Below are 14,366 nucleotides of genomic sequence, written 5' to 3' on the forward strand. Positions count from 1 at the left end.
AAGAAAACTACTGACCAATGTCCTTGATAAACATAGATACTGAAATCCTTAACAAAATACTAGCTAACTGTGTCCAACAACGTAGCAATAAGATAATCCACTATGATCAATTGGGTTTTAGAGCAGGGATCCAGGGATGGTTTAACATACGCAAGTCAATACATGTGATACCCCACATAAACAGAATTAAAAATAAGAATCACATGATCCTCTCAATAGATGCAGAAAAAGCATTCAACAAAATCCGGCACCCCTTTATGATTAAACCTCTCAACAAAATTGGCATACAAGGGATACGCCTCAGTATAATACAAGCCATCCATGACAAGCCCACAGCCAACTAATACTGAATGGGGAAAAGTGGAAAGCATTCCCTCTGAGAACTGGAACAAGACAAGGATGCCCACTCTCACTACTCCTCTTCAACATTGTACTGAAAGTCCTAGCCAGAGCAATCAGACAAGAGAAAGAAATAAAGGGCATCCAAATTGGTAAAGAGGAAGTCAAACTGTCACTGTTTGCTGATGATATGATTGTTTACCTCGAAAACCCTAAGGACTCTTCCAGAAAGCTTCTAGAACTGATAAAAGAATTCAGCAAAGTTTCCAGATACAAGATTAATGTGCACAAATCAGTAGCCCTTCTATACACCAATAGCAACCAAGCAGAGAATCAAATCAAGAACTTGACCCCTTTTACAATAGCTGCAAAAATAAATAAATAAAATACTTAGGAATATACCTAACCAAGGAGTCAAAGTACAAGGAAAACTATGAAACAGTGCTGAAAGAAATCATAGATGACACAAATAAATAGAAACATATCCCATACTCATGGATTAGTAGAATCAACATTATGAAAATGACCATATTTCCAAAAGCAATCTACAAATTCCATGCAATTCCCATCAAAATACCATTATTCTTCACAGAATTAAAAAAAACAATTCTAAAATTCATATGGAACTAAAAGAGAGCCTGCATAGCCAAAGCAGGACTAAGCAAAAAGAACAAATCTGGAGGCATCACACTACCTGATTTCAAACTATGCTATAAATCCATAGTCACCAAAACAGCATGGTACTGTTATAAAAATAGGCAAATAGACCAATGGAACAGAATAGAGAACCCAGAAATAAACCCAAATACTTACAGCCAACTGATCTTTGACAAAGCAAACAAAAACATAAAGTGGGGAAAGGACACCCTTTTCAACAAATGGTTCTGGGATAATTGGCTAGCCACATGTAGGAGAATGAAACTGGATCCTCATCTCTCACCTTAAACAAAAATCAACTCAAGATGGATTAAAGACTTAAATCTAAGACCTGAAACTGTAAAAATTCTAGAAGATAACATTGGAACAACCCTTCTAGACATTGGCTTAGGCGAGAATTTCATGACCAGGAACCCAAAAGCAAATGCAATTGAAAACAAAGATAAATAGCTGGGATCTAATTAAACTAAAGGGCTTTTGTACGGCAAAGGAACAGTCAGCAGAGTAAACAGACAACTCACAGAGTGGGAGAAAAATCTTCACAATCTATATATCTGACAAAGGCCTCATATCCAGAATCTACAACAAACTCAAACAAATCAGCAAGAAAAGAACAAACAATCCCATCAAAAAGTGGGCTAAGGACCTGAATAGACAATTCTCAAAAGAAGATATACAAATGGCCAACAAACATATACATATAGACAAATTCTCAAAAGAAGATATACAAATGGCCAACAAACATATGAAAAAGTGCTCAACATTACTAATGATCAGGGAAATGCGTACCAAAACCACAACATGATACCACCTTACTCCTGCAAGAATGGCCATTATCAAAAAATCAAAAAACAATAGATGTTGGCATGGATGCAGTGAACAGGGAACACTTCTACACTGCTGGTAGGAATGTAAACTACCACAACCAGTATGGAAATCAGTGTGGAGATTGCTTAAAGAACTAAAAGTAGGACTACCATTTCATCCAGCAATCCTACTACTGATACACACACACACACACACGTATATATACACACACACATATATACATATATATATATGTATATGTATATATGATGGAATACTACTTATCCTTGAAAAGGAATGAATTAATGGCATTTGCAGCAACCTGGATGAGATTGGAGGCTATTATTCTAAGTGAAGTAATTCAGGAATGGGAAACCAAACATTGTATGTTCTGACTCATACTTGGAAGCTATGCTATGAGGACGTAAAGCATAAGGATGACACAGTGGACTTTGGGGACTCAGGTGGAAAGGGTGGCAAGGAGCTGAGGGATGAAAGACAAATTGGGTACAGTGTATACTGCTTGGGTGATGGGTGCACCAAAATGTCACAAATCATCACTGAAGAACTTACTCATGTAACCAAACACCACCTGTTCCCCAACAACCTGTGGAAATAACATTAAAAAAAAAAAAAGTTAAAATATTACTTCTGTCCCAGGCATGGTGTCTCACGCCTGTAATCCCGGCACTTAGGGAGGCCAAGGCAGGTGAATTGCTTGAGGTCAGGAGTTTAAGACCAGCCTGGCCAACATGGCGAAACCCCATCTCTACTAAAAATACAAAAATTAGCCAGTCATGGTGGTTTGCACCTGTTATCCCAGCTACTTGGGAGGCTAAGTCAGGAGAATCACTTGAACCAGCGAGGTGGCAGTTGCAGTAAACTGAGATCGTTCCATTGCACTCCAGCCTGGGTGACAGAGCCAGACTCCATCTCAAAAAACAAACAAACAAAACTTCTTAATCTTATTAAAGTATAAACTATTTTTAGTAGTCTAGGATAAATCAGTTTCTGAAATTATGTAGACTACTAGATGCATGTATTATTTTATTCATCAAGATGCACTATGGAAGATTGCCTTTTCATTTTATCTAATTCATATTGCAGTTCTCCTGGAACCATGTGAACATATCATTTAAAGTTTTGCATTTCAAGAGTTAATCTTTCCCATGTTGGTTAAATGCTTATAATATATACATTGAGTTAGCTAATTATTTGGGGTTTTTTTTCTCGTATTTAGAAAAACAGAAAAGATAATGAGCCAAGATTTATTAAGAGTTTTCTGTGTCAGGAATTAAGCTAAACACTTTATGTATCTTATTCTTTATTTTGAAAATTTATATACTCTTAAGCATACATCAAAATATAGAAGAGAAAACTAATTCCTGTGTACCTACCACCCAATTGTGTCAGTTCTTTTTGCCCTGTTTGTTTCAGGTTTTGTTATGTTTTATGTTTTATTTTTGTTAAGAAATTAAATATCGCAGATATAACTGAATCTCTGTGTGCACTCCTTTCCTCACCTGTTTCCTTCTATCCCTTCCCAGTGGTAATTACTATCCTGAACTTAGTGTTTTTCAATACTATTCATGCTTTAATACTTTATATGATTATGCCTGAAATTTTTTTATAGTGCCATTTGTCACGTTTTTAAACTAAGTGATGATATGATGCTGTATGTATCCTGCAAAAGCTATATGTGCTCAACATTATTTTTAATATTTGATATATATTTTACTAGTTTATGTACTGTAACTGTTGTCTACTACATTCCATTGTATTACTCTACCAAAATGTATCCATTCTCTTGACAAAGGAATTTAGATTTTGTCTAATTCTTTAATTTTGCGATAATGTTTCAGTACAGTCTTGAACATGTCTCCATATATACATCTGAGAGTTTTTTTAGTATGTCTACCTAAAAGTTAAGTTATCTCATCTTAAGATTTACTAGAATTGCTAGAGCTGTTTGCAATAATTTTCATTCTAATTCATGGTCTATAAGAGTGTTCATTATGAAACAACCTGTTAACATTTGGTAGTAATGTCAAATATTTTGTTTTGTCAGTTTGACTTATGTGAAATAACATCTCACTTTTGGTTTTATTTGTATTTCTCTAATTAGTAGTGAGATTATTCTTGCTTTTATTTGTTATTGATCTCAGATTTTCTCTGTTATATTTTTTCTAATAGTACCCTTTGTTCATTAAAACATAGTAAACTTTAAATTGTGGGCTTTCATTTATCTGGTTTATATGTTTTCTAATAGAAAAATTTTAACTTTTAATACAGTTAAATGTATATGTTTTTCTATTGTTACTTTTATTACTGTGTCTTAAGAAGTTCCTCACTAGCATATATGAGCTTTTCACATTTAAGTCTTTATTCAGTCTGGAATTTATTATTGTGGATTGTTTAGGACAGGGCTCTGTTTTATTTCTCTATATAAATAACTAGTGCTTCCGGCATTTATTATTTGATGCTTTCCCTACTGATTTATCTATATCAAGTCTGCATGTATGCATAGTTTGTTCTGTGTCTGGGCACCCTACTTTTGTCTGTTGCTGTTTTGTGTTTCCCTCCCAATATAATGTAGTTTAATCACTACAACTGGAAAGAAAATAAATTGTCAGGGAACTGCTAATTTAGGATTCACACTTGAAATATTTTCATATTCTGTGAGTCAAACTTAAACTCAGTACACTCTTGCAAGATATTGGTGCTTTGAGCCTTTTATTTATTTCCTGATTATAACACATTTATTTATTGTAATTTATGATAAATTACAATAAATTACATTATATAAATATTGTAATTTATGATAAATTACAATAAATTACATTATATAAATATTGTAATTTATGATAAATTACAATAAATTACATTATATAAATATTGTAATTTATGATAAATTACAATAAATTACATTATATAAATATTGTAATTTATGATAAATTACAATAAATTACGTTATATAAATATTGTAATTTATGATAAATTACAATAAATTACATTATGTAAATATTGTAATTTATATAAATTACAATACATTTATTTATTGTAATTTAGAGTTTAGCAAACTATAGCCCACTGGCCAAATCCCATGTGCTATGTGTTTCGTTAGATAGAGATTTATTGGAACACAGCTATACTCATTTGTTTATATATTGTCTATGACTCCATTTGTGCTAGAGCAACAGGCTTGAATAGTTGGAACAGGAACCATGTTATTTGCAAAGTCAAATATTTATGGCCAGGCCCTTTACAGAAAAGCTTTGCCAACTCTTATTCCAGCTCAATTTTATTATGAACATTAATTATATTAAATGTGAATAAATTAAACATTCCAAGTACTTAAAGTGCACACACATACACACACATGAAGCCAACTATGTGAACAATACAGTTGAAAATGAAAAGGATAGAAAAAGTTACACCATGAAAATATTAACTAAAATAAAGCAAACATACGCCTAGTAATATGAAATGAAATAGGTTTAACTAAGAAATATTACTATAGATAAATAAGTGAAGGAGTTAAATCCGTGGTAAATTTTAATACTTCTGTATCCAACTTGAAGCTTCAAAATGTACAAAAGAAAAAAGTGACAAAACTAAAAGTGAAATAGAAACAAATATATACTTTTAACGGAGAATTCTTTCACCATGGAGAATAAGCAAGAATAAACAAAGAAAAAAATAAAAGGTCTAAACAGCACAATTGACAAAATTCCCATAAATGACTTATGTAGAACACTGTACTCAACAAAAATAGAGTACATGTTCTTTTACAGTGCATATGGAGCAGTTACCAAAATTGACCATATGCTGAGTCATAAATTTCAACAAATTTCAAGGGTTTCAAATTGCTTATAATTTGTTTTCTGACCACAGTGGCATTTAGCTATAAAGCAACAACAAAAAGTTAACCAGAAAATCCTATGTTGCTTTGAAATTTAACAGTACGCTTCTAATGGCTTACCAGTCAAAGGAAATTTCTAAATTAAGCTAGAAAATAGTTTGAACTTAGAATACTAAAAATTAGACACACAAAAATTGTAGGATGGACATCTAATTTCAGGAATATAGTGTAAATGTACACTAGGAAAGGAAAATAGTGTATATGTGAAACATACAATGCTGAAAGCTAGAAAGAAGGCAAGCAGACTATAATCTCAATGAAAATCTCAAAACTTATACAAAAATTAACTCAAAATCACTCATAGAATTAAACTGAAGATGTAAATCTATGAATTTTTTGAGGATCAGTTGTGGATACTCTTCAGAATCTAGAGCTAGAAAAATAATTTTTGATATCACAAGCATGGTCCATAAAAGGAAAAAGCAAGGTACATAAATTGAAAGTTTGAACTTTACTAATGTTGAAAACTTTGGCTGTGTTACAGGAGGATGAATAAACATACCACAGACTGACAGAAAAATTTGCAAACCATATATGTGACTGGTTATTACTATCTTAAATTTATATAGAACTCTTAAAATTCAACAGTTTAAAAAACAAGAAAAAACAAAACCAGCTATTCAATTAGAAAGTAGGTAAAAGAGAGCTAGATAAAAGAATAAGTGTTATCTACTGTCATCTCCCTACAGTGCACCGATTTTGACAACCACCCTTTCTAGCAGTTTAAAGGCTAGAGAAGTTCCAGAATACTATTGGAAAATAGACACATTGAAGAATGTAAGAACAATTTCAGTTCACCTGCATCACTCCTGCCCCAAGATGGCACAGCTCGGTTCCAAGAGAGACTCCCTCAACCTGTGATTCTTCCCACAGAGGGAAGTGAGAGCATAGTGAGTAAGCTCCTGGCTTTTCTACCTGTGCAGGACACTCCAAAAGACCCATCTTTTCCTTACCTCACTCAGAATAATGGGATCAGCCTGGCTAAGTGTCTAGGAGAGACTAGGAGCAGGGAAAACAGGCAGGGACTCACAGTCAGGGCTTGAAACTCAGGAAGGGACTGTGTATCCTACTAACCACTTTGCAGACTCTTTCAGCAGACCCACTCATATGCTGCTTGGGACACCTAACCTGTGTGGTGTACCACCACACCAGCTGGCCCACAGGTGATTCCAGCACTTCATATGCATTACCGCCCTCCATCCCCATGGTTGGCTGTCATGTGCACCCCCTAGGTGGGGAATGCAGGCACAGTCAGCTGGCACAACTCTTTGGGATTTAAAGTATGCATGCAAACTTGAGCATTTCAGGGCACTACCTCCCCCCACCAAAAAAAAACACCATGGGATATTCTCAACACCCAGCCTAGTTTTATAGAATCCAAAGAAAGCATACAATCTTACGAATTCTCCCTAAAAAGTCATGGGTGAAGGTGTGGAGTGGGTATATCTACTGAAAATGTCTGAGAGAAGCTTCGTGAAGCTGTTTGTTTCCCAAAGCCAGTCAGTAAAGACTAGAGGAGGTGACTGCTTCATATGTTAAGATGGCGACATAAGACTGGTTCAGATGTTAAGATAACAACATAATACAGTTAATGAAGTGAAAAGTGCAATAGAGAGCTTTAGCATTATACTTGATCAATTAGAAGAAAGAATCTGAACTTGAAAGCAGGTCATTTGAAATTATCCAGTCAGACAAGAAAAAAAAAGATTGAAAAGTAATTAAGAAAGCTTAAGGTATTTATGAAACATTGTCAAAGGAAGTGATACACAGATTGTGAGAGTCTCAGAAGGAGGAGAGAGAAAAAAAGAAGCACAAAGCTTAAAGAAATAATATCTGAAACGTCCCCAAATCTTGGAAGACATCTAGACATCAGACATTAAGACCCAAGGGTTCCCAAACAGATTGACCCAAAGATGACTTTACTCTGGCACATTATAATCAAATTGTCAAAAATCAAAGACAGTTAATTCTACAATCAGCAAGAGAAAAGCACTTATAACATACAAAGGAACTTCCATAGGCAATCAATGGATTTCTCAACAGTTACCTTACAGGTCAGGAGACAGTGGGATAATATATTCAAAGAACTGAAAGAAAAAAAAAAAGTCAACTAAGAATACTTTACTCAACAAGACTACCCTTCAGAAATGAAGGAGAGATAAAGATTTTCCCAGACAAACAAAAGCTGAGGGAGTTCATCACCATTAGACCCAATTTACAAAAGATGCTGAAGAGTTCATGAAGCTGAAGCAAAGTGATACTACTTATTAAAATATTGAAACACATGAAAGTATCAACTCATTGATAAAAGTATATTGCCAAGAATATTCTGACACTATAATGGTGGCGTATAAATCACTTTTAACTCTTCTACAAAAGTTTAAAGACAAAAAGTGACATCTGCAAGATAGCCAAGTAGAAGACTCCAGCAATTGTTCCCCTCACAAAGATAGCCAGAACAACAAATAACTTCATTTTAACAAAAATAACTGGGAGTGAGTGCCAGAGTGCATCAGAGGAGAAACAGAAACCCAAGTGGGTACAGAAACTCAAAATGGCCATATAGAAAAAGGAAGGAAATGACAGACTTCCATTACACCAACCCCCAACTGGGACCAGCTAGGAACAAGGAGGAATTTCTCTCTACATGGAAAAGGTAAGGAAGAGGATCTCAGGAGCCTGCATCGACTCCTTGGACACCTACAGACCTCGCCACTGGGGTCCCCTGCAATCCTCGAAGTCACTAAGCTTATCTGAGGGAGCTACCTAGAGTCCACATGACCATACTGCCCCCAGAAAAGGAACCAACACTGTGCCCTGACCCCAGTGACTTACGCAACTAGTGTGCTATGCATTGTAGAATTGAAACTGCAGCTGGAGTGTGCCTTGCTCTGGAGGCAAGTAGCCGTAGCTCCCCTTCATTACTGAGGCTAAGCTGCTTTTCAGCCACCCCATCTCAGTGGCTTAGCATCTCAAAACTGAGCTGCGAAAAACTGTTACACCCTTCCCTGTGGGCCAGGCAGAGGTGGAACTACTCTACCTTCCCCTCACCCTATCCACGCCCCCACCACCAGACTGGACCCAAAGTGGTACCCTGTCTCCTAGGAAAACAGTACCTTAGCCACTGAGAGCAATCACATCTCCTCAATGCCTCAATTTGAAACAGCATCCCACATTCCAGCAAAATGGCGTCTAGGCCACTCAGAGTGCTCATTGCCCCCAGGATTGATCTGAAGTATGCTATCACCTTCTGGGAAATTGCTGCCCTGTCAGAGCTGAGTACTTATCCCAAGGAAACATTAGTGACTAAGCTGAAACACCCCGCCCTATAGACCAGACATTTCATACCCGGCTTCCCTGGCGCTGGACTAGCTCTAGAGTCTGAGCTGCAGAGACACATTTCTTTCTAGGGAGTGGATTCATTGTTGTGCTGTTCTCTGATGCCCCCAAACTGAAAAGACAACTGTGCTTTGCCATTCTGGGAAACTTGCTGCTGCACACCTGTCCTCACAGAAAGTAAGATACAGATAAGCCTTACCATCCTAGGGTCTACAGTCATCACTACATGGTGTCTTATCCCCTGGTATCTGAGATGCCACTGAACTCTACTGGCTTAAGTTCCTTATTTCTAGGTGTACTCTGCTCCTCAGGCACAAATCTCCAGAGTACCTTTTCTTCTCAGGAGTTGGGCCAGTGCTGTGCCTTGCCCCGACCCAGGGATAGAACCACAAGTACAATGCAGCCCTTGGGCCCAAGTGGATAGGGGTGTCTTAGAGTCCAGATCCTGGCTCTGTGGGCACTCTACATCCAAACCTGCCACAAAGAGCAAACCTGAACCCCCAAACCCAGGTACCACAAAGGATCAATGAAACCCTGAGGTTATGATCCCACCCCACAGCCATTCTAAGATCCTGCACCAGGAACTCAGTGCTACTGCAGCTACTTGTAAGCCATGTCATACCTGGGACCAACAGGGATCCTGTTGATAAGTCTCCCTATTGTGGTGAAATTAAATATAGGAGGACCCCAAGAATACTTGACACTAAGGAAATTAACAATCCATACCACCACTGCCACAAACTTCTACAGCCTAGGCCACTAAGACACCCACAGTTATTGCTGACGTTAGTTACAGCTGAACAACCTTCATAGACCCAATTCCATTGCACTTATCTGAAAACAAAATTACCACGTCCTTCAACTGGTACACTAAAGCCCAACTGCAAGTGAAAGTATTTCTCTATTAAAGCTACTCTACAAGATATGGAAGAAGCGATTGTTCCAACAGGTGTATGGATCAATGCAGGGACACAAGAAACATGAAAAAGGAAGGAAATATGGCACCACCAAAGGAACATAAGTCTTTAGTAAAAGGACCCAATGAAAAGGAAATCAGTGGATTTCCAGAAGAAGAATTCAATGTAATGATATTAAGGTAACTCAATGAAGTAAAAGATAATACAGTAGATAATTCTATGAAATCAGACAAAGAATTCATAATATGAATGAGAAATTTAACAAAGAGAAATCACTAAAATGAATCAAACAATGTCTTCAACAGAAGAATTTGATTAATGAAATGAAAAGTACAGGACAGGCCTTCAAGAAGAGACTTGATCAAGCAGAACAACTGAACTTGAAGACAGGTTGTTTGAAATAATTTCTGCAAAAAAAAAAAAAAAAAAAAAAAAGCCTACAGTACTTATGGAACACCATTAGGCAAACAAATATTCATATTATGGCTTTCCAGAAGGAGAAGAGAGAGAAGGGAAAAGCATAGAGAACCTGTTAATGAAATAATAGCTGAAAACTTTCCAAGGCTGTGGAGAGATATATATTACAGACAAATTTTCAAAAGTCAAAGACAAAGAGAAAATGCTAAAGCTAGCCAGTGGTAAGCAGCAAGTCACATATAAAGGAATCTGTAATTAGACTAACAGCATTTCTCTGCAGAAACCTTACAGGACAGGAGAGAATGGTCAAAGTACCAAAAGAAGAAAAACAGTATCAGCCAAGAATACTATACCCAGCAACACTCTTCTTCAGAAATGAGGGAGAAAGAGTTTTTCCCAGACAAACGCAAACTGAGAAAATTCATGTCCACTCTATTAGCCCTACAGGAAATGCTCAAGAGAGTCCTATATCTGAAAGCAAAATACAATAATTGCTATCATGAAAGCACATAAAAATACAAAACTCACTGGTGGAGCAGATACACAAAGGAGAAATGGAAAGCATCAAACCTTATCACTAGAGAAAACTACCAAACCACAATAATAAGAGAAAAACAGGAAAAAAAGGATATACAAAACCATCAGAAAACAAATAACAAAGTGACAGGAGTAAGTCCTTAACTGTCAGTAATAACCATGAATCTAAATGGATTCCATTTCCCACTTAAAAGATAAAGACACGCTGAATGAATAAAAAGCTGTGATCAAGAAACTCACTTCACCTGTAAACATACATATGGATGGAAAGTGAAGGCATGGAAAAAGATACCCAAATGGAAACAAAAATCAAACAAAGGTAGCTATTCTTATATGAGATAATACAAACGTTAAACCAAAAACTGGAAACAAACACGAAGTCATTACATAACGATGAATTCAATTATATCCTCCTTCCTGATCAATTGAGGAAGAGGATATAATCGTTTTAAATATATATACACCCAACACCAGAGCATACAGATACGTAAAGGAAGACAAAGGGAGTCCTGTGATCAAGAATGAATATAACAATTGTAAATATTTGATCTAAAGTGATAGACTCTAATACAATAATAGGTGGGGGCATTAACACCCCACTCTCAGCATTGGACTGATCATCTAGACAGAAAAACAATAAACATTAGATTTAAACTATAGACCAAATGGATCTTGCATGCATTTATATAAATTTTTATTCAACAACTGAAGAATACATGTTATTTTCATGAATACATGGAACATTCTCCAGGATATATCATATTAGGCCATAAAACAAGTCTCAACAAAATTAAAATGATTAAAATATTTAAAATATTGTTTATGACCACAGTGGAATAAAACTATAATTCAGTGACAAGAGGAACATTAGAAACTGTATATATACATGGAAATTAAACAACATGCTCTTGAATGACCAATAGGTCAATGAACAAAATTAAGAAGGAAATTTGAAAATTTCTTGAAACAAGTGAAAATGGAAACACAATATACCAAAAACAATGGGATACAGCAAAAGAGGTAAATTTATAGCAATAAATACCTACATCAAAAAAAAATAGAAAGACTTCAAGTAACCTAATGAAACATCTGAAGGAACTGGAAAGGCAAGAACAAATCAAACACAAACAATAGTATAGGGAAAGAAATAATAGATGTCAGAGTAGAAATGGACAAAATTGGCACTAAAAAAAACAATACAAGAGATCAACAAAATGAAAAATTCATTATTTGAGAAGATAAACAACAAAATATGGCAAAATAACCAAGAGAAAAGTGAAAAGATCCCAATAAAATCAGAAGTGAAAAAAGGAGACATTATGATACCACAGAAACACAAGGGATTGGACCGGGCATGGTGGCTTATGCCTGTAATCCCAGTGCTTTGGGAGGCCAAAGTGGGCGGATCACCTGAGGCCAGTTCAAGACCAGCCTGGCCAACATGGTGAAACCCCATCTGTACTAAAAATACAAAAATTAGCCAGGCGTGGTGGCGGGTGCCTGTAATTTCAGTTACTCGGATGGCTGAGGCACAAGAATCACTTGAACCTGGGAGGTGGAGGTTGCATTGAGTCGAGATCATGCCACTGCACTCCAGCCTGGGTGACAGAGTGAGACTCCCTCTCAAAAAAAAAAAAAAAAAAAAAAAAAAAAAAAAAAAAAAAAAGGAAAAGAAATACAAAGGATCAATAGGACTATTGTGAACAATTATATGTCAACAAATTAGAAAACCTAGCAATAATGGATAAATTCCCAGACACACAGAACCCTCCAAGATTAAATGTAGAAGAAATAGAAAACCTGAACAGATCAGTTATGAAGAACGAGACTGAGTCTGTAATAAAAAGTCTTTAAAAAAAAAAAAAAAAAACTCAAGACCTGATGGCTTCACTGCTGAATTTTACCAAAACATTTAAAGAATAATATTAATTCTTATTAGCTGGGCATGGTGGTGCATGCCCATAGTCCCAGCTACTTGGGAGGCTAAGAGTTATCAAAAACAAAAGAAGAAGAAGAAGAAGAATATTAATTCTTCTAAAATTATTCCAGAAAATCAATGATGAGGGAATTCTTCCAAACACATCCCACAAGGCCAGCATTACCTGATACCAAAACCCAACAAAGGCACAATAAAAGGAAACTATAGGTTAATATCTCTGATGAATATAGATGGTAAATTCTTCAACAAAATAATTGGAAATAGAATCCAGCAGCATATTAAAAAGATTATTTGCCATCATCAAGTGGGATCAAGAGATGTAAGGATGGTTCAACATACACAAATCAGAAAACCTGATACATCACATCCAAGAATGAAGGACAAAAACCATATGATAATCTCAATAGATCCAAAAAAAGCAAGTGATAAAATTCAACGTATCTTCTTGATTTAAAAAAGCTTTCAACAAGTTAGGTGTTTGAATGTATCTCAGACCAATTAAGTCCATCTATGACAAACCCACAGCCAGCATTATACTGACTGTATAAAAGTTGAAAGGTTTTTCTTCCTAAGATTTGGAACAACACCAGGATGCCCACATTCACCATTTTTATTCAACTTAGTATGGGAGTCCTAGCTAGAGCACTTAGGCAAGAGAAAGAAATTAAAGGGCATCCAAATTGGAAAGGAGGAAGTTGTTTGAACCTATTTGCAGATGACATCATCTTATATATAGAAACATGTAAAAGCTCCACCAAAACACTCTTAGAACTGATCAACAAATTCAGTAAAGTTGCAGAATACAAAATCAACACGCAAAACTTAATAGTGTTTCTATACACTAAAATAAACTAGTGGGAGAAAAAATCAAGACAGCAATCTCATTTACAATAGCTACAGAAAATTAAGAAAATATCTAAGAATAAATTTGCCAAGGTGGTGAAAGATTTCTATAAGTAAATATATAAATGTTGAAAGAAATTGAAAATGATACAAACATATAGAAATACATACCATGTTCATGGATTTGAAGAACAAAGCTGGAGGCATCACTCCACCTGACCTCAAAATATACTATAAAACTATAGTAATCAAAACAGCATGGTACTGCCATAAAAATAGACACATAGACCAGTAGAACACAATAAAGAATCAAAATTTACATCCAACTGAATTTCAACAAAGGTGCCAAGAACATTCATTGGAGATTGGACAGTCTCTTTTAAGAATTAGTACTGGCAGGGCCACGCTCAATGGCTCATGCCTGTAATCCCAGCACTTTGGGAGGCTGAGGCAGGTGGATCACAAGGTCAGTAGATCACGACCATCCTTTCTAACATGGTGAAACCCTGTCTCTACTAAAAAAATAGAAAAAATTAGCTGGGCGTGGTGGCGGGCGCCTGTAGTCCCAGCTACTCGGGGGACTGAGGCAGGAGAGTGGTGTGAACCTGGGAGGCAAAGGTTGCAGAGCGAGACTGTGTCTCAAAAAAAA

At 36.0% G+C, this 14,366-nt stretch overlaps 1 protein-coding gene across 10 annotated transcripts in view; it reads left to right on the forward strand.

The window, feature by feature from the left end:
* LOC105486091 (sodium channel and clathrin linker 1) overlaps positions 1–14,366 on the forward strand; it is a 215,130-nt gene that overhangs the window by 23,554 nt on the left and 177,210 nt on the right. The window contains exon 1 of one of the 10 annotated variants that reach the window (XM_071093041.1): positions 6,415–6,615. The exons of the other annotated variants lie outside the window; for them this stretch is intronic. The gene's annotated coding sequence lies outside the window, so the exon portion shown is untranslated. Of the gene's footprint in view, positions 1–6,414; positions 6,616–14,366 lie in introns of those variants that run through there. 10 annotated transcript variants of the gene reach the window in all.

The sequence above is a fragment of the Macaca nemestrina genome, chromosome 3 (genome assembly GCF_043159975.1).
Source record: "Macaca nemestrina isolate mMacNem1 chromosome 3, mMacNem.hap1, whole genome shotgun sequence".
Classification (NCBI taxonomy): domain Eukaryota; kingdom Metazoa; phylum Chordata; class Mammalia; order Primates; family Cercopithecidae; genus Macaca; species Macaca nemestrina.